This window comes from Saccostrea cucullata, unplaced genomic scaffold, assembly GCF_032062105.1.
Source record: "Saccostrea cucullata isolate Sc308-1 unplaced genomic scaffold, CSIRO_AGI_Scuc_v1 ctg231, whole genome shotgun sequence".
In the NCBI taxonomy this organism is placed as follows: domain Eukaryota; kingdom Metazoa; phylum Mollusca; class Bivalvia; order Ostreida; family Ostreidae; genus Saccostrea; species Saccostrea cuccullata.
In genome coordinates this window covers 245,951-267,150 of record NW_026926599.1, presented here as the reverse complement: position 1 = coordinate 267,150, position 21,200 = coordinate 245,951, and the positions used below count along the sequence as shown (strand labels likewise).

Below are 21,200 nucleotides of genomic sequence, written 5' to 3'. Positions count from 1 at the left end.
AGTTTTTTTACGCAAAAAAATCAACAAAAAAAAATATGCACATTCATAAATAGTGATGTAACTTTGACACATTCTGTGATGGTTAAAAATCTTGTCAAAGTTACATCTTTCATAAATTTTCAGATATTTTATATATAGAGAGGTTACTGCAGTTATTCCTTAACACTATTAAGTTTCATTCAATCAATTAAAATAAAATAAGTATGCAAATGAAATCAATAATTACGCCTATCTTTGTAAACATGATTGGGATGGCTTGATGTAACTATGGACACGATCAATCCAACCATGGTGTGAAATAAGTTAGCAATATTCTTTTGTCGGCGTAGCAGTGTTTATTGTTTACATCTTAAATGAAATTTAATTCTCATTTCTTTGAAAACAACCCTCATTTGATTTATAAATACTTCAAATTATATCCTTAAATCTACGTCAAAATTGAAGTCACAAAAAATGAGAGACGTAACACACAAAGGACCTACCTTAACTCCTTCCGTCACCTTCCATGTTTTCTTGGCACTGATCCAACAAGAGCACATGTGTCTCGATCAGAAGTGAAAGTAGACACCAGAAAATGTCGTAAAAACAGGATGTTGTCATTCGGTCATTCAGTTGATTCATAATTGATAGGTATATACAGACGTAACATTTTGACACGAAAATTGGAATTATATTTCGATGATTATTAAGAAACACTTTATTTATAGTTGAATAGCTCACTGGTCTTAAAATAGTTTTACGACATCTCTTCTTACTTTAAATAGACTGTAACGATCGAAATTTCCTTTCTTGTATCTGAACGCGGGTGTGAAACAGACGTAACAGAATTGACACGAAATGTTACATCCCCAAGCATAAAATTTAACCATAGTTTAATTTTAAAAATTATCTATATTTTTTTAACAAACATAGTAAATTAAATAAATAAATCTGTACAGTAAAAAAGAGTCAAGAAAATTAGGTGGTATGATGTTATTTACTGCTGCTATTCCTTCATTTCTTCGGGCCATATGAAAAAATGTCACAGAGTTTGTCCACTAAATTGCTACAAAAACGATCATTAAAAGTTTAATTTTTTGTTTAATAATCATTAAAACATGATTAATTATTAAATATGAGCAACAGAAAAATATTAAATAAGTTTATTCATTAAAGTTGTGAAACAGAAAAAAATAAATGGCAGTTTTGAGAGATGTAACGAAAATTCCTTGACAGCGAATTCTGGATCATATGTATTTTGTTTTATTGATTAACCTTAGCTGAAAGCTCGTGAGCTTTTCTGATCACCTGTAGTCCTCCTTCCTTCCATCTAGCTGTCTGTCCATCTGTAAACTTTTCACATTGTTCTCAAGAACCACTGGGCAAATTTTACCAAAATTGGTACAGCGCATCCTTGGGTGAAGGCATGTTGAAAGCAATATGAGTGGCAACTCTGATGTCGGAAATTTTTTGTTGCAAAATTGTAAATAACTACTCATATTTCAATGACGGAAAAAGAAAATGTTTACAAACTTCATATTTGCGATATAAGAACTGATTGAATCAAAATGACATTATTGTTGTTCTGTACAATATTGATTTCTTATACAATACTGTATATTCAATTATAAAGAAGTCTTCCTTCTGAAACAATGTTTAATTCTAGTCTAGTAAAGAAATAAAATAGCAGAGAATGTAAGTGACCTTAGTATTATATCGTGGAATGTTTGTCGTTCACTGTTAGAAAAATTAACAAATGATGAATTTTTGGCAGTTATTAATTCATTTGATATCATTTGTCTCTGTGAAACATGGATAAGTAAAGATGATTCGTTTGAGTTAGAAAATTACGATAAAATTGTTATACAAAGAGAAATCAAAGGTGGAGGTATTGTCATTTTATATAGAAATTCACTGCCTTTCAAAGTATCTGTAGTAGATATTATTTTTGATAGTATTGTATGGTTAAAACTATGTACCGTAAATCAATGCAGCAACAACAATTTTTTATATTTAGCATTTTGTTATATACCACCGAATAATAGTGTTTTTTACGATTCACTTGACATTGATCTGTTTCAATTATTAGAGGAATCTTACTGTAAATACAAAGATAGTGGGGAAGTTTATATTTTTGGAGATTTTAACGCTAGATCAGGTGAATGCATCGATTACATTGCTAACGATAAGTTACCTCAAGATATGCTTAACGAGAATACTGTTTTGGTCTATGAAGAAGATTTTGATTTGAATTTTCCCAAAAGGCAAAATACCGATAAGATATGCAACGTGTTTGGTAGGAGATTGATTGATGTAGGTAAATCTACAGGTTTGAAAATTGTCAATGGTAGAATTCCTAATGATGAACACGGAGGTTTTACATTTTATAATACAAATGGAAGTAGTTTGATAGATTATTTATTATGTGAGTCGAATAATATAGATAAAATCACTGACTTCTCTAGCAGTACATTTACACCTTTCTCTGATCACTCACCCGTATCGTTCAGAATTACAGTTAAAGGTCACACGGACATCGATATGAATAACACACAATGTAAACAAAACAAGGGCAGGGCAGCGTGTAAATCAGTCAAGTGGAAAAACGACAACAGTAAATTGATATTTGATAAATTGGTAGAGAACTATGATATTCTAAGTAATATTGTGGACGTAAAAATTACAAACTTGAGGGATGTTAATCTATGTGTAGATAAATTATGCGAAACAATAAATATGCAGGTATTATCAAAGACCTATATATAATAAACAAATGCTAAGTATTTAAGTTTAATGTTTTATTCGAGTTGGCAGGTATTGTCCACAGTGGTCTACACAACAGTGGGGCAGCCGGCAAAATGGCATACCCCCAACAACATAAGTTGTGCCCTCCCTGACGGGAAAAGTAGCACGCTGGGTTGACCTCAATCGTGCTACGGACACATTTCAACACAAATTGTCTTTTAATTATATTATTTTGCTTTAGATTTACATTATATAAGATATAATTTTCAAAGTCAACATCACATATATCAACATCAACCATCACATATATCAACATCAACCACAAAAAGTCAACAAAATCAACAGTTCAATGGTTAAATTGAAGGTGACGATTTCGCCAATACGACCACTGTGAAGTATAGTCTACTGTCTTTTCCCGAACTCCTTGAAATCATGGATAATTCGCCAAGTTGACACCTGTCACGCATGGCATTAGGTCAGAGATCATTCCAAAGGTCCTAGAATACGGAAATAGCAGGCAATTCTGATCAGCACCGTTAGTCTCCTTCAACGAAATCTCTAATACCTGAAAAGACAAAAACAAAACCCCACAGCAGAAAAAGATTCTCAATAACATTTCCATAACTTTAATAAATTGGCTATACCTAACCCATGTAAAACAATGTAAACGTAATTTAAACAAACAAAAGGAGAAAGAGTATATACCTAACACCTAGCTCAAGGGTTGAGGTGGGAGGGTATTTCAAAATACAGAAAAATAAATCGGATACTTTCATCACCCACCTTTCACTTTCATTGATGCATAGAAAAGGGGAGATAACCCGTAAACCTAGTGACTACGTACTGACACTGTATGGATGGATAAATAAATTCCGGCTTATCTCATTTATTCAATTTTTCACAAAAAGGAGGTGAATGATGACATATAATTAAAGGATAGAGCTTTGATAACGACGCATATTGTGAGATGAACTCAAATATGCGGTATTATCAAAGACCTATATATAATAAACAAATGCTAAGTATTTAAGTTTAATGTTTTATTCGAGTTGGCAGGTATTGTCCACAGTGGTCTACACAACAGTGGGGCAGCCGGCAAAATGGCATACCCCCAAAGGGTTTTTTTTTTTTTTCAAATGTCACAAAATATTTTGAATAAACTGATAAATACAACAAGCCCAAAGTTACAAAACCATACTCATATTGTAAGAATTATAACTATGTATATTCACATTTCTAAACCCCTTAAAGATATGCCAAGGGACCTAAGTATCTAAATATAGGCTACCATGTGTACGGATGTTTGACCAATGACCTTGAATAACATGGACCGAATAAAGTTGAAGTTCAGACCTATTTTTAAATTAGCTCATTTTGTTTAAATAATATTTCACTAAGTACGCTTTTCTTCATTCAAAATATACTGATGAAGTTGGTTATTATTACCATATTTGTATATCTTGTACCATGTGCCAGTGTTTAAAGTATGGACGGGAGGCAAATCGATCTGTTTCAATCCAATGAAATATTTGCCATCGAGCAATATCAATGTTGATAAGATAATCCATGTTAATTCTTTGACTGAAACTTAACTTTAAAAACTGGAAATTATGATAAAATATTTCAAAATACAGAAAAATAAATCGGATACTTTCATCACCCACCTTTCACTTTCATTGATGCATAGAAAAGGGGAGATAACCCGTAAACCTAGTGACTACGTACTGACACTGTATGGATGGATAAATAAATTCCGGCTTATCTCATTTATTCAATTTTTCACAAAAAGGAGGTGAATGATGACATATAATTAAAGGATAGAGCTTTGATAACGACGCATATTGTGAGATGAACTCAAATATGCGGTATTAGCTTATTGTGAAGTCAGGGAAAACAATAGACATGAAGTAAGAGCATTTAGATCAAAGTATCCTAAACGTCATACAGAAGATAAACCATGGATTACTAATGAATGTAAAGATTTATATAAAAAATATATGCTTAGTTTACAAAACTTTAATTACAACAAGTCAGAAGAAAATCGGAGAATTCTATGTAACGATAAAAATATCTATAAAAAAACAGAAAAGAAACTTAAACGCCAGTACAAACGGTATGAGGGAAATATGCTAGACTACTTGAGAAAACATAATACAAAACATTTTCATTCTCTTTTTAAAAAGAAAAAAAAGCGCACACATACTTCTCTGTCCAACGAAGATTTTTTGAACCATTTTAAAGATCTAGTATCTACAACAAATGCTGAGTTAGATAATGATAGCATTTTGGGTATGGATCCATCGTATGATGAATTAGACCAAATAATCAGCGAAAAGGAAATTGAAGATGCAATAGGTAAACTTAAGCTTAATAAGAGCTGTGGTGAGGATTATATCCTAAATGAGGTTTTTATTAATTGTAAAACAATTCTATTACCACTTTTACACAGATTATTTAATAATATTTTTGAGAGCGGATGTTATCCGGAGTCCTGGTCAAAAGGGTTTATTGTCCCAATGTACAAGAAAGGGGATGTTAATGATACAAACAATTATAGAGGAATAACTATTTTGAGCTGTTTCGGAAAGTTATTTACTACAATTCTTAATAATAGAATCTTACGGTGGGAGAAAACCTATGGTATTTTGTCTGATGCACAATTTGGTTTTAGAAAAGGGTTGTCAACTGTTGACGCAATATTTGTATTACAATCACTTGTCAACAAATACTTGAGCAAGAAAAAGCGTTTATACTGCTGTTTTATTGATTATCAGAAAGCTTTTGACTCTATAGATAGAATTAAACTGTGGAGGAAAATATTTAATATTGGTATTCAAGGGAAAATGTATAAAATAATTAAAGCATTGTATCAAAGTATAAAATGTTGTGTGAAATACAATGGCGTATTTAGTGAATATTTTACTAGTAATGCCGGACTAATGCAAGGCGAATCACTCTCCCCTTTACTGTTTTCATTATACGTAAATGATTTTGAGATGCAATTTATTAAGGAGAATTGTCAATGTATAGATGTACAAGAAATAAGTTTGTTTCTCCTTATGTATGCAGATGATATGGTGATTATGTCTGAAAGCCCAGAGGGTTTACAACAATTGTTGAATTCATTATGTAATTATACTACTGTGTGGAATCTTAAAGTTAATATTCAGAAGACAAAAATAATTATTTTCAGAAATGGTGGTAAGATTAGAGAAAATGAGAAATGGATTTATGGTAATGATATAGTTGAAATTGTTAACGAGTTTAATTATCTTGGAATGTTATTTAATTACAATGGAAAATTTTTGAAAACTCAAAAACATGCCGCAGAGCAAGGTAGAAAAGCTTCATTTGCTATATCTAATTCATTAAAAGCACATGCATTCAATGTTGAAACGCAGTTATCGGTCTTTGATACTTACGTAAGTAGTGTACTTTTATATGCATCAGAGGTATGGGGATGGCATAAAGCTACTGATGTCGAAAAAATCCACCTTAACTTTTGTAAAAGAGTCTTAGGGGTGGGTCAGAAAACAGTTAATAATTTTATATATTGTGAATTAGGAAGATATCCATTAGCAGTAAAAATGAAATTAAAAATTTTTAAATATTGGCTCAAGTTAAGAGGGACTGATAATTGTATAATTAGGGCCTGTTATGAAGATATGGTTTTACGTAACGATAAGTGGATTATGTGTATTAAAGAAGAGTTGGAGAGACTAGGTTTGAGCTATTTATGGGAATCTAACATTGTTGATAATTGTACATATAAAATAATTGAACAAAGGATGACTGATATTTATAGACAAAATATTTTTTCATTTGTAACTTCATCTTCAAAAGGACAATTGTACCAATATGTTATGAATGATTTTGTCTTACAAAGATATTTAACAAAACCTATTGATGATAGATATAGGAGAATGCTTACAAAGATTAGATTATCAAACCACCAATTAAAAAATGAAACTGGTAGATATAATAATACTCTTAGATCTCAAAGAATTTGCTCACTTTGCGCCTGTAATGATATTGAAGATGAATTTCATTTCATATTAAAATGTCCATTTTATAAAAATTTGAGAAGTATGTATATTAAGAAATATTATTATGTCAAACCAAGTGTTTTTAAAGTCGTATGTTTAATGAGTAGCGAAAATGTTAAAGAATTGTCTAATTTGGGGAAATTTTTATATAAAGCTACTGCTCTACGAAAGTCGAATTTGTAACTACTATTGATATCTATATCCTTTGTGTATTTTTGTATATATAATATTTATTATGTTCTCTTTATTGTGTTTATATGTTGTACATGTAAATCTGATGAGCCTTTGGCTTAAAGAATAAAGAAAGAAAGTCTAATCGATCATAAAGGCTAATTAAATTACATACAAATTTATCTTAATAACACTTTTTAACAGAAAAATAAAAAAAAAATGCAGCTCATATTTTAAATATAATATTAATGAAATGCCAGGCCCCCTTGAGTGGGGAGATAATAATAAACAAATAAAAATAGGTTTGGGTCATAAGAAAATCTTCTCAAGAAACACTTGTAAGCAACCTGGGGTAGTGTAGACAAGGCCGTAACTACCATTGAGGCAAGTGAGGCAAATGCCTCATTAAAATTTTACAGTTTTCTAAAAAGTGAAAAAATTTTCCATTGAACTAATATGAAACATAAAATTATGTATCTTCATAGTAAATAAATATTTTCAACTTTTGTTTCAATTTCTCCAAATCGTTCATCTCACCAGTTTTCCATTTAGAACGCATGTAAAATATAATTCAAAACGTTTGTTTTGTAAATTGTTTGATTGTTTAACATCCCTTCTAAGATTTTATCATTCATATTGAGACACTACTACTTGCCGGTGGAGGGCTGCACTGGGCTTTCCGGGTCACTGAAGATGATGGAAGAGTGAGAGAACTTTTTGTGTCATCTCTTACAGTGGCATACAATGTAGGACCTCGGTTTAAACGGTCTCATCCGAAGGACCGGTCTCCACATCCTGTAGTGGGATTCGAACCCGCGATGTAAGGATCAACTCCTTAGTCTGCGACTCTACAGCATACCTATAACCACTGTGCCATATGCGGGCGACAAAATACTTTCCAAGATTAAATCTTTTGTTTTCTAATACCCAGGTTTCAGGATCCCCCTCCCCCTGGAAACCCCCATCACTTATCATCATTTACTACCCTTATACCCCGTCTGGGACTAAAATGCCCATCACCTTTGCCTCACTAAATATTTGAGCCTAGTTACGGCCTTGGTAGATTCTAAATTGTCCAAATCTTGACCCCCGGGGTTCGGCAGGCCACTGTAAGGAATTTAAATACAAGTATAACATTGAAATTAGTAGGAGAAAGAAAGCTCAGTGGCCATTATACCAGAAAAGCTGAAACTTTTGCGGAAGCATGTATGGTTATTACCCAAATTCTGGAAGTTATTAGAACTTATAATAATCAGACGCTTTTGATTGACTACACATCATAACACTTTCCCAAATTTTAACTTTATCCTTAAATCTTACGAAAAGGAGCAATTTTGTTGAGTATTAATGAATATTATTAAAACTGTAATACAGAAAACTTAACTCTGGGGAGATATACTATGTACATTATTCACTATTGCTAAAAAATATTTTGCTTTGAATGATGTACAATTACATGTATGTATCTCCCCAGGGTAAAGTATAAATGTCAACAATATGGACTTTATTTAATCTCAAGAACTTATCAAAGAACTCTTTCCTGGCCTCGTTGAAGTTAGAATGCTGAATAAAAGAATGCACAATAGAAATGATATAGTATATTTTATTATACCTCTGTTTATTTTTTCTATATAAAAATAAGACGAATAAACATGCTATTTTTTCTAAACAGTCTCTACCGTGAAATAGTTTTTGTGCTATTTGCCCATGGTGAATAGTCCTCAAACTATTCAACGGCAGCATTCGATTTCCCTCGCTTTTCATCTCTGAAAAACTTCTGATTTTTACATGGATTGTGACGCGTATATATTATGACGTAACAAAAGTTAAGTCAGCACCGGTATAATATGGAATATCATAATTGTGTGTACCCTGGACTTCCAAAAGTTAACAAAAGTTAGTCAGCATCGGTATAATAAAACACCTATTTACTGACTATTCGGACAATAGCAAGTTTATCGTCCCCCTCGACAGCAAACTATTTCCCTCGGCTGCGCCTCGGGAAATAGTTTGCTGTCTTGGGGAACGATAAACTTGCTATTGTCCTCATAGCCAGTAAATAGGTGTATACTATATTTTTCTATTGTACATTCTTATATTCAGCATTTTTGTAGATTTAATGATTGTTCTTATTTTTACAATTTGAATCAAAAATAATGTAGCTGAATAAATATCTATTTTGTGAGTCAATTTATTCTGTACAAACTCTTGGACACGTCTTATTCAGTCTTGATATTTCATGTAGAAAAAGGGCAATTTAATTTTTCTTTAGAACTTCTTCTCAATTACAATGTTTACATATATCGCAATAAAATATGTTCAAATCAATCAGCAGAATAAAACCCCGATAACGATAAATGTTCTATCGATACAAAGAATATTGATACATTTTTTTTAATTAAACGTAGCGAGAACAAGAGAAATTGGGTACATGTGCACTTTCTATCACACCAAAACATGATCGACCTCTCCTGCAGACGATCATAACACATTAGAATATTGACACGTCATTGGAACTTTTCTTCTTTCGGTTATAAAACTTGAACAGAAAACGATATATGAGATCCTCTACGGGGGGAAATAATTGACATTCCTTTTTAAGCTAGCTGGGTTTATTTTTAGACAAATTTATGAAGTTCGCAAAACCAGATCTGACAATCTTTATACAGTAAACAAAGAAGATGGGCGAATTTGGCGAGTGATCTGCAGGAATCTTTTGTACGAAACAACTATGAACAGTACGACATTTAACTCTGGACACGACATAGTCCAGACTTTTTACTACCATTTCTAATTATGATAACCAAAATGTTTTTATATCACTTGGTGGGATTTCTTAGCAGTATTCCAGGGTCTTATGTTGGACTCAAGAACATCTCTACTACTAAAGATATGAAGTCCTAAAACTCAGAATCCCATGGGAGAATGGTGGGATTTTCAGTCCCACCAACTATCCCACCATTCTCCCATGGGAGAAAAAATGTCAGATGGGATATTTTCTCCTAGGGGATTTTTTCTCCCATGAATTTGTTCAAATGGGATAAATCCCACGGATATTGACAATGAATTATTTTCTCCAATACATTGTGAAACATGGAATATATTCTATATATTATGATGAGAAATTTGTCATCGTCATAATGTATGGGATATATTCCATGTTTCACAATGTATGGGAGAAATTCATTGAATGTCAATATTCGTGGGATTTATCCCATTTGAACAAATTCATGGGAGAAAAAATCCCCTAGGAGAAAATATCCCATCTGACATTTTTTCTCCCATGGGAGAATGGTGGGATAGTTGGTGGGACTGAAAATCCCACCATTCTTCCATGGGATTCTGAATTTTAGGACTTCATATCTTTAGTAGTAGAGATGTTCTTGAGTCCAACATAAGACCCTGGAATACTGCTAAGAAATCCCACCAAGTGATATAAAAATATTTTGGTTATCATAATTAGAAATGGTAGTAAAAAGTCTGGACTATGTCGTGTCCAGAGTTAAATGTCATACTGTTTATGGTTTAAATGTCCATGATTTGGTTGGCTGAACATACATGTAGCTAGTCAGGTTTTACATACACGTCAATAGGTTTTTTTTTTCATTTAGTTTGAAAGACCTTGTGAGATTGTACAGTAACATATATGTCCGTTTTTCCTAGGGGGTACTATATAACATAGTAATGTTACACAAAAAATAAACACCTAAATATTTTATGCATGGATCGATGTATGATACGTGTACATGTACATTATAGAATAGATTAGAATTTAGAATTGATTTCGCTCGAGAACCAAAATGAACCAAAATGTATCTAATTCAAAGTTTTAATACATCAGTACATAAAACAAAACTGACAAAATAAATGGTTGTTTGCATGAAAAAAAAAACCGCTCCATTCCAGGCTCAAACCAAAAACATTTCATTTCGAGTGCACTGGGCTATCATCGCTTCACGTATAAAAAAGATTTTAAAAGAACAAAGAAGCACCACATTCACACTTTTGGATTTTTTTGGGGAAAAGTTCATTTTTCGTGGTCTCTGGGTCTTCTCTCCATTGTTTAAAAAAGTGAATTCCTTTCTTTAAAAATACACACAAATAACGTTTCAAAATCATAGAGAGAAGACCCAGAGATAGAAAAAGAAAAAAAAACGTGTTTAAAAATGTACCATTTTGTACCAAATGTTTTATCTGGCCAATTTTCAAGTTATTTTTTAGCAAAACAAAAGCTCAATTTCGAGAAAATATTTTCCTTTCCTGTTGCACAGGAACCCGTTAAATAAAGGAAATGTTAAAATTTCATGTGACACGTCGATAAAATTTTCACTTTTCAATTACGCCCAGATTCCTGCCGAATGCCAATCAAAAGCGCCCTCGTTCTTCTTTTAATATTACAATGTCTTCGAAGACCAAAGATTCAAATTGCACATGTCTACTTATAAGAATATACGTAATTTAAAATGGGTGAAAGATTTGTCAATTAATCACGAGGGGGTATCTAAAAAGTTCGTGGACCAACTTTGTACTATGTAATCTGTGGTTATTACATTTTAAAGGAACATTAAACAGCAAAAGTTAAAGAAGTGTTAAAAATTTTAGCCTGATACGCTCCAAATTTTTCAAATCTCATCAAATTAAATTTAAAAAAAAATATGATAACCCGGCGCTGTAGCCGTTTAGTTTCATGCCGTTAAACAATGTCATGGTTTCTCATCTTGATGCCTACACCCTCTACTTCATAATTTTATTTTGGTGAGATTCCCTGGAGTTAAACTAAGTATAACCAGTTAGATTTTTGGTCATAAGTTGTATAAGTAATTCCTGGGCTAAATCCGTTGTTTTGTGTTAACGGGGAAGAAGGAATGTTGGCGGGTCTAACAAAGTAGTGGCGCTGTGGGCCGTAATAAAACGTAAAGGGTAAAGGTGTCGTATTCCTTATGATCTTCCAATATAAAGTCCAAGAATTGGGAAATCAGGTTCCAAATTTATGAAAGACGATGGTAAATAACAAACATGAATTTTTACAATATCTTAGAGACTTAATCGAGTTGGATGTGGCCGGTAGAGCGTCGGGCCTCCAAGCTGACGAGATTAATAATGGACATAGATATTTGTAAGATTAAGAGTGAACAATAGTTGACTTTTGACACTAGTTGAGTTAATTGATGGACAGGTGTGTTTCTTTGATAGAATGAACATGAAAGAGGTTATAAGAAATTATACAAATAAAGTTATTGGTAAAGGATTAACAAATCCCGAGGCATTAACACCTAACGAGCAACAGTGATTTCGACAGAGTCACAGAGTGTCAATTTGAATGTCTTAATCCTATTTCAAAGGTAATGATATAAATAAGACACAACTTACTACAAATAAGCACATATGAAAAACAGATCTAGATAGAGAATTTCACAGATAAAAGTTATTTTAATTCAAAAATGTTAATTTTGCTCGGTGATATAAGACTCAAACCCGTCTTGTTTATATATGACCTCACAATGGCAAAAACAGCTGACTTCAATGCATAATACTGTAAGATGGACCTATACATAGTGAAAAAAATCTAACTTGTTAATAACAGCATAACTTGATTTTAGGAGTTCAATGCCTGTCAAGCAAAATGAATGTCACTTCTTCGAATTGACAGAATTTGACCTCCCTGATTACAAATCGACATTAATTAATGCATCTTTCATCCTTTTATCTTTTTTAGCATTAAAAGCAAGTAATCTGGATGTATTTTATTTTTTTCTGTAGCCCGTTTAGACATTTCTTACACCAATGCCAATTTTTCAAGGGATGAAACTTTATAAAATGTTTGGAAAACGAAACCCCTACCCCCAAGTTGATGTCATTGAGTATCTTAATTGTTTAGGAATTTTATTTTCAAAAACCTTGAAAATTTCTGAAAACCAACACAATAAGGTAAAAATTGCAAATTGAATCAAACAATTGTATCTTATCAAATGAGTGAAATAATGTGCTCTTTGGATGACAGATGTTTATATCAAAAGTGTTCTATTTTTCGTTACACTCTAGTAGAAAACACGTCATCTTCGAGGTTGCGACTCCTGGACATACCATTGCTTATAAAATCATCAATAATTTGTATTAAAAAAAAAAAATGAATAAAGATAAAACTGATGAATTATTGTAAATTCATTGATGTACATGTATGTACCTTAAGCAGTTTTGATTTTATCTTGTCAGTCCACGAACTTTTTAAAAACCCGTTGAAAATATACAAATTTTATGACTCTTTGACCTTTGGAGATGAAAAAAAGATATTTACACAATGTTGTTATGAAATATGAACAGTCCTCTTTGCAATAACAGATCAAGAGTCCAAAAAGTATCACAAAAGCAACATTACAGTAGAATTTTGAAACATCACTAGAAATAAAATTTGCCCCCTCCCCCTCAAAAAAAGAATGAGAATAAAAGAACAAAATAGAGACTTTTTCCGGTGACAATGAATTTTTCAAGGTGAGAAACAATTTATAAAATTGTCATATAATATATATGTTTCCTATTATGAATTAATTACGTATAAACATAGATTAAATTGGTTTTAAGTAATAGAATACTGTGCAATTAACCCTTACACTACAATAATGGAGGAACCTTCTTCTTAAAAATATTTCATGCAGACAATCTAAAATACTCCAGTAAATGAACTACAAGTGACAAACGAACATTTTTTTTTTATTTTAGAAAGTAAAGGGGGCAATATTCATTCGTTATAAATATTCCATGTTTAAAAACTCATAACTAATAGATAAAATAAAACAGTGATGATTTTTCAACAATATAATTTATGCTTGAATGTAAGTGTCCTATCATTTATTTTGTGTTTAATTCGATATCGAATATTTACATTCACTGAATGTGGTGTCTTTTATTCATTTTCTGATGAATATTGGGGCCGTTTACTATGTATCTGTCAACGGAGATTTGCAAACCGCATGCATAGATTTCTTGACCAGTACCTTTTCCATCAATTCAACATACACTGATGTAAATATCAATAATGCAATATTTAAAGGAATTATTTCTACTTTGTAGGGTTATTCATGCAGACGTTAATCTAAAACTTCTCTTTGTTTTTCAGTATAGGAGTTATAGATGCAGCTATTACAGAGATAAAATAACTGAAACTCTTATGCAAATTAGAAAATTTGCACATGTAATTACGAGGGGTTATCAAAATTTTGTGGACTAAGGCTATGAAACAAGTACAATATAGTCTGTGCTTTCAAAAGAAGATTGGGGGATAAGGCGGGCAAAGTGCCTATAGATCGAAAGATAAGAAGTGAAAAATTAAATTTCAATTATATCAAAATTTTATTTGATATTTCATCTAATTCTAAAGTATACTAAATGTAAAATTTCTACAATTTATAAAAATTCCACAAAAAATTAAAAATATATGCCTATGGAAAAGCACACACACACTAAAACGATAAATTTTTCAAACTTTAACATTTTGTTTTAATATGAGTGGGTCTTCGCTCCATTTTTTTGAAAGATAATCCTAAAAGTTTGCAATAAAATAAACGATTTTTGGTTTACAAAAACTTGGAGCAAAGACCCACTATACCTTAAAAGTACACTTTTATGGCAAAACATTCGCAATTTCCGAGAAATACTATAAGTGCGTTAAGTCAAGGGGCATATCACAAACATGATTTAAATACCCACAATCATCATGAGCCATATAGCATAGTGGTTATCCCTAAAAAAATACTATAGTTTAATAGTTGACGAAAACTTTGACACTTTGAAAAACTTTGGCGAAAACTTTGACACTTTGAAAAACTTTGGCGAAAACTTTGACATTCGGAAAAATTTATCAAAATATTTAACACTTTGAAGAACTTTATCAAAAACTTTAACACTATGAAAAACTTTATCGAAATCTTTGACACTTTGAAAAACTTTATCGAAAACTTTGACACTTTGAAAAATTCTATCGAAAACTTTGACACTTTGAAAAACTTTATCGAAAACTTTAACACTTTGAAAAACTTAATCAAAAACTTTAACACTTTGGAAAACTTTGACACTATGAAAAACTTAAGCAAAACATTCGCAACTTTGGAAAACTTAAGCAAATCTTCGCAACTTTGAAAAACTTTGGCAAAAACTTTGACTCTTTGATTTACCCTGTTTACTATAGTTAACTATAGTAAACTATAGTAAACTTTAGCTTTTTTGTTTTGTTATAGCGCGTTCGTCTCAAAGCAGTTTGATTCGTCGGATTTTTGTTGCTATAGGGTTCGAATCCCACGAATACCATCAACTATTTTTATAAAAGAAACATATTTTATAGATATTTTTTTTCTCTAAGAAAAGTTTTTTTCTCATAATTTCATAAATTGCCATAATGAGAAGTTCATTTAAATACTTTAGATTGGCAAATAATCACGATGGTTTTAATTTCACTATGATCGCGATTTATAATTTTTCCACGAAATTAAACCCATTGTGAAACCTATTATTAGTTTTAAAAACGTTTAAATGCTAATGTGAAATCTAAAATAATTCCATGCAGCGTGAAATTAAAACCATTGCGATTGATAGTTTTTGAGAAATCGTGAAATTTTAACACCGTGGAATTAAAACGATTTACAGTATTCAATTCTCATATCGAATATGATTTCTTCATATCTGACCATATAGGCATTCTGCCCGCCTTGTCCACCCATTTCAATTTTAATTAAAAAAAAAAAAAATTAATTTCAAGTTGGAGAGATCATCGCTTGATTGTTCCAGCATATTTTGCATTTTAGAGTTCAATATCTACATCATTTTTGACGTGTTTTGACGGAATTTATTTTTCATACCTTGACTACAAACCGATATTAACTGAGCTTCCCTTTTCTCTGTGAATCTTGGCATTAAAAAAAATTCCTAGGTCTATAAGTTTTTCACAGGCAAACATTTATAGAATGTTAAAAAAGGAAACCCTCCTCCTTTTTGACGTCATTATAAGGCCTTATTTGTTTGGACACTAAATGTAAAATTTACCATAAAAATTTTATAGAACTTCCAGAATGAGGTTAAAAGAGTTTCTTATTTTTATGAAAAAATAGTGTCCCAACACATACCTGAATTAAAGGGATTTTTGGATGTCAAATGCTCATATCAAAAGAGTTTTTCTCAGTTACGTTTGGGTCCGAAAAAACGTCGTGTTCGAGGTTGCACCGCCTGGACATACCATTGTTTGCATAAAACATTACTAATTTATCAAAAAATGAAATTTATGATTTGTAATTTATTCTATAGATAGAAAAGATGATGCTTACTAGTTGTTTTAAAATTTATTGATGTGCCTAAAGCGGTTTTAATTACATGGCGCTAGTTCCACGAACTTTTTGATACCGCCTTATACTTGTTTGATTAATCTATACTTAGTGTGATATGTCTTTTTAAAACAATCGAATTCATAGTTTCAATTCAATTCAGTTCTTTATATTCGATCAAAACCAGATCATTGGTACATTTGCTACATATATACAAACAACAATTACAGTCAAGGGTCAAGAAAAAGACATTTAAGTATATAAAGAAAAAAAGAAAAGAATGAGATAATCTCAGTTTCATATCAGTGAATGGTGCTTTCAGTTTGTTTTCCTGTTCATTTAATCTTAGAATAAAAGAGTTTTGTTTACGGCTATTTTGGTTTAAAACAATTTAAATCAATCATGTGAACTGCATTTCCCCCTTTCAATTCCTTGTTCTGATTTTCGTTTAAACTGTAGCATGCGCAGAGATCAGCCATTGAAATATAAAACTTGCAAACAGTAAGGCGCATTTCATCACGGTGTTAAAAAGGATTTACATTCTAAACACAGGTAATGAACATTAAATTTAGGATAATAATGCAATAAATTTGTAAGTAAGTGTTGAATACTTCAAATTAATTAGGTATCTACATAAAAAAAAATCAAAATATTAAACTTCAATGAATAGATTTTAGTAAAGATTCTAGTAGATGCGTTGTACGTAGTGCTAGATATTTTAGCTTATTTTAAAAGACTTTTTTTACGTCTCCTATGTCCAAAGCAATGGACATGCAGTTTTTAATTGTTTTTGTCATTAGTCATTTTTAGTGCTTGATATAAATAACCTTACGAGACCTTGACGTCGATGGTACTCATGAAATAAAAACACGTCATGGATTTTCTAGTTTCGATATGTATAAGGCCATCGAGGGGAAATATTATTTGCTTTTGATAAACATTTTCAAATTTCAAATTGTTTCCTTATAGATTTATTTTTAATACGTAAAATGCATGTATTTGCCCCTAATTTGTTAAGCTATGATAAATATTAATTAACATACACCGAAGTCAAAAATTAATTTCTTCAATATTTTGTTTGCAGTGGGCATGTATCTATCATCAAACATTTTTCTTTTATATTTTTGAAGGAAGTGTATGAATTCAAAATAACTTTAAATATATTCTTTGTCATATTTCTATTTAATATTTAGATGTATGAATGAAGTTGGTTGACTTTAGGACCATCCACAGGGCTAGGGTTTTGCTGCATGGAATATTGGTTCGATATTTTGATCCAAATACCATAAAAATAATGTTAATAACGATCGATTTGAAAATAGGTATACCTGATTTGAAAAAGATTTAAAAATCCTGAATTTAAGATACGGATAAATGTAAAATACTTCGTAAAGTTGTAACAGCTATAGTAATAACAAAACTTTCACTGTAAACCCTCGATATAAGATTACCTATTTATTTGGATGATAGCATGAATACTGTCCATAACTTTACTAATAAATAAACAAAAGGTCCTAAGTGTGTGCGAGATTGGTTTTCAGACTGTTAGTGGAAGATTGAGTGAAACGCTCGTATTTTTAGGTCACCTGAGTAAACTCAGGTGACCTATTGCTATCCGTTTTCGTCCGTCGTCGTCCGTCGTCCGTCGTGTGTCGTGTGTTGTGTGTCGTGTGTCGTGTGTTAACATTTGAACATTTTCAGCTTCTTCTCTGCAACCACTGAACCAATTTCAACCAAATTTGGCACAAAGCATCTATGGGTAAAGGGGAACAAAAATTGTGAATTTCATGATCCCTGCCCCCCTGGGGCCTGAGGGGTGGGGCAAAAACCACTAAAATGAATGCAATCTTTAAAAATCTTCTTCTTTACTCCTGGACATCAAGCAATCAAACTATTTGCATGATTGTAATTAGCATTGAGTCCTCTACCAAAGTTGTGAAATTCATGGCCCTGGGGTCAGGGGTTCTAGTGCTAGGGCGGGGCTAAATAAGTAAGTAGTGAAAATGCATTATTTCTTTGAAAATCTTCTTCTCTGCTCCTGGGTATTAAATAAACCAACTAAGTACATAGTTATGATGAGCAAGAGTGCCTCTACCAAAATTGTGAATTTTATGGCCCCAGGGTCAGGGGTTCTGGTGTTAGGGTGGGGCTCTATTGATTATATAGTAAAAATACATGATTTCTTTGAAAATCTTCTTCTCTGCCCCTAGGTATTAAATAAATTAACTAAGTGCATAGTGATGATGAGCAAGAGTGCCTCAACCAAAATTGTGAATTTTATGGCCCCAGGGTCAAGGGTTCTGGTGTTGGGGGGGGGCTCTATTGATCATATGGTGAAAATACATGAATTCTTTGAAAATCTTCTTCTCTGCTCTTAGGTATTAGATAAACTAAGTAAGTGCATAGTTATGATGAGCAAGAATGCCTCTTCTAAAATTATGAATTTCATTGCCCTAGGGTCTGGGGTTCTGGTGTTAGGGTGGGGCTGTATTGATTATATAGTGAACATACATTAAATCTTTGAAAATTTTCTTCTCTGTCTCTGGGTATGAAGCAGATGAACTACCTATATAGTTATGATGAGCAAGGGCCCTAATCTTGCAGAATTGTAAATTTCAAGGCCCCAGGGTCAGGGGGAGGGGGGCTCTACTTATATACTGAAAATGAATTAATTGTTTGAAATCTGGTCCTTTGTATTTATAAAACATTTATTTACTTTTTGATAGGCAATTTTAAGGGTGCCTTTTAAAAATTTGTGCAACCTAGGGTCAGGGGTTTATGTCACAGTGTTAGGGGCACTACTGATTATTGATGAATATTACTGATTAGTTGGAGTGCATTTTTGTTCCCCTACCCTGCGTATGGGTATTCAGTAACCAAGCTAAGCAACTGCTAAGTTTATTGTTATGATTATCAATGGTGCCCTTTCAAAATTGTGAATGCCATATAGCATCTGGCTGCCGCTTAAAACATGAATCAAATTCAATACACTGTAACTGGAAAGTTGTTGCATAATGCTCAGGTGACCTATAAGGCCCCTGGGCCTCTTGTATCGATTTAATTCTTAAATTTTTGTTGGACTTATCGAAGATTATTTCAGCAAAGAGGAAAGGTGATAATAATTCAGACACTTCCAATGACGCTATGATCTGTGTGCCATAAGGCGATAATCACATATCATAAAATATCACTGAATGTTTATTTATGCATATATCTATATGAAATTTGCTATATATACATGTATTGAAGAATAATGTTCTAAAGCGTTGTGAGAGTTTTAGAACGCAGTGATAATTTTTTTTCAATCTAGAGAATTTGTCCAAGATTTATCCGGACAACCATCGTATAAATTGTAGATATTTCTTTAAAAGAAATTAACCTATCTTCAAGTAAATAAAAAAAAAGATTTTATTGAATTGAACCTTAATGTGATTTAATTGAATTTAGTTATGATGGATATGAAGGTAGGTTTAATAAATTTAAACTATGTTCAATTATTTAAAGACGTGTCATTATTTTAACCTTTTTTTTTATTTCATTTGACCGGTCACGATAGCCTAGTGATAGAGCGTTCGCTTCGTGATCGGGAGGCCTGGGTTCAATTCTCTTTCACGGCGCCGCGTCAAACCGGAGACGTAAACATAGGTATTGACTGTTCCTTCGTCCAGGCCTTGGCACTAGACGTGAAAGGCACGGGTCTTTCTGATATTACCTATTAACCTAGGTCTCATGTCACGGTAGGCGTTGGCACAATAAAGAACCCTCACTGCTCAATGGCCCTGAGTGCCGAGTATAGGTCTAAATTTGAAGCCCTTAACTGGCATACGGCGAGGTCCTTGTGTTAGTGAAAAATTCTCGAATGGGACGTTAAACAATATACAATCAATCAATCAAACCGTATTTCATTTGGATCTATCTTTTATTCTGTTGCACCTGTCTTCAATTTATTTGAATACAGGTTCACTTTTTAAAAAATATAGACCTGTACAATAATAAGATGTGTGAATATATGTTAATTTTAATTACTGACACATACCTAATCTTTAAATATTTTTATCTATCTTAATATCAATAGTTCATACCTCCAATTAAATTGAAGATAGGGTTAATTCAGCTTTTAATATCTTTAACTTGTTTGGAGTTCTTTACATTTGCTTTAAAGATAGGTATAATTCAATTTAAAATAAGTAAAAACACTGTATGTGAGTATGTTAAGCTGGCGTTCCGTGAGGTTGTTAAGTCATGATGCTGATGATTTATCCAGTGTTCCATGACAAGATGATAGACCACTAAAATTGTTAAGTGTAGAAAGAAAATATATAATTTGCATATGTATGATAATTTACTAGTTTTACTCAATTTTCTTTCTTTTTATCATTTTTATACTATAATTAATATAATTATTCGGAAACGATTAGCCTTCATATCAGATACATGTCTGGTGGGAGTACTTGTAATTTTTTTCTCTAAAAGAAGGTACAACAAATTATCTTGCAAAACATTGAAATCAAATTTAGAAACAATATCAATGACAAAGACATAGTACACGTATAAAAATATTTTAATTATTTTATTCACAATTAACTTTAATACTTTTGTTTAAAATGAAGGGATTATTCTATCGCACCAAGTAATACTTCTCATTTCCGCATATGCACCATTTTCTATCCAGAGAACCTGACTTCCCTTACGCTAATGTAATTGGCCTTGCATGTCTAATAGAGAGAGAGGCAATACCAGTTTACATCGAACATTCTTTGTACAATTTATGATTCTTGTACTAGTTTGGAAGGGTATTTAAAATCGAAATTAATAATTTATATCGACAAAATGATAATCTAGTAGTATAATTTATTCTAAAGAACTTTATTCGGTAATAACCAATATTTGCCCCCCAAATCAAACTTTGATGGAGATATATTTAATTAAGTTCTTAAACAGGGGAGTATAT

At 31.9% G+C, this 21,200-nt stretch overlaps 1 protein-coding gene across 1 annotated transcript in view; it reads left to right on the top strand.

Moving 5' to 3' along the window:
* The first annotated feature begins 16,736 nt into the window (after window positions 1–16,736).
* LOC134272207 (uncharacterized) overlaps window positions 16,737–21,200 on the top strand; it is a 77,823-nt gene continuing 73,359 nt past the window's right edge. Inside the window, exon 1 of the mRNA XM_062754453.1 lies at window positions 16,737–16,801. The gene's annotated coding sequence lies outside the window, so the exon portion shown is untranslated. The remainder of the gene's footprint in view (window positions 16,802–21,200) is intronic.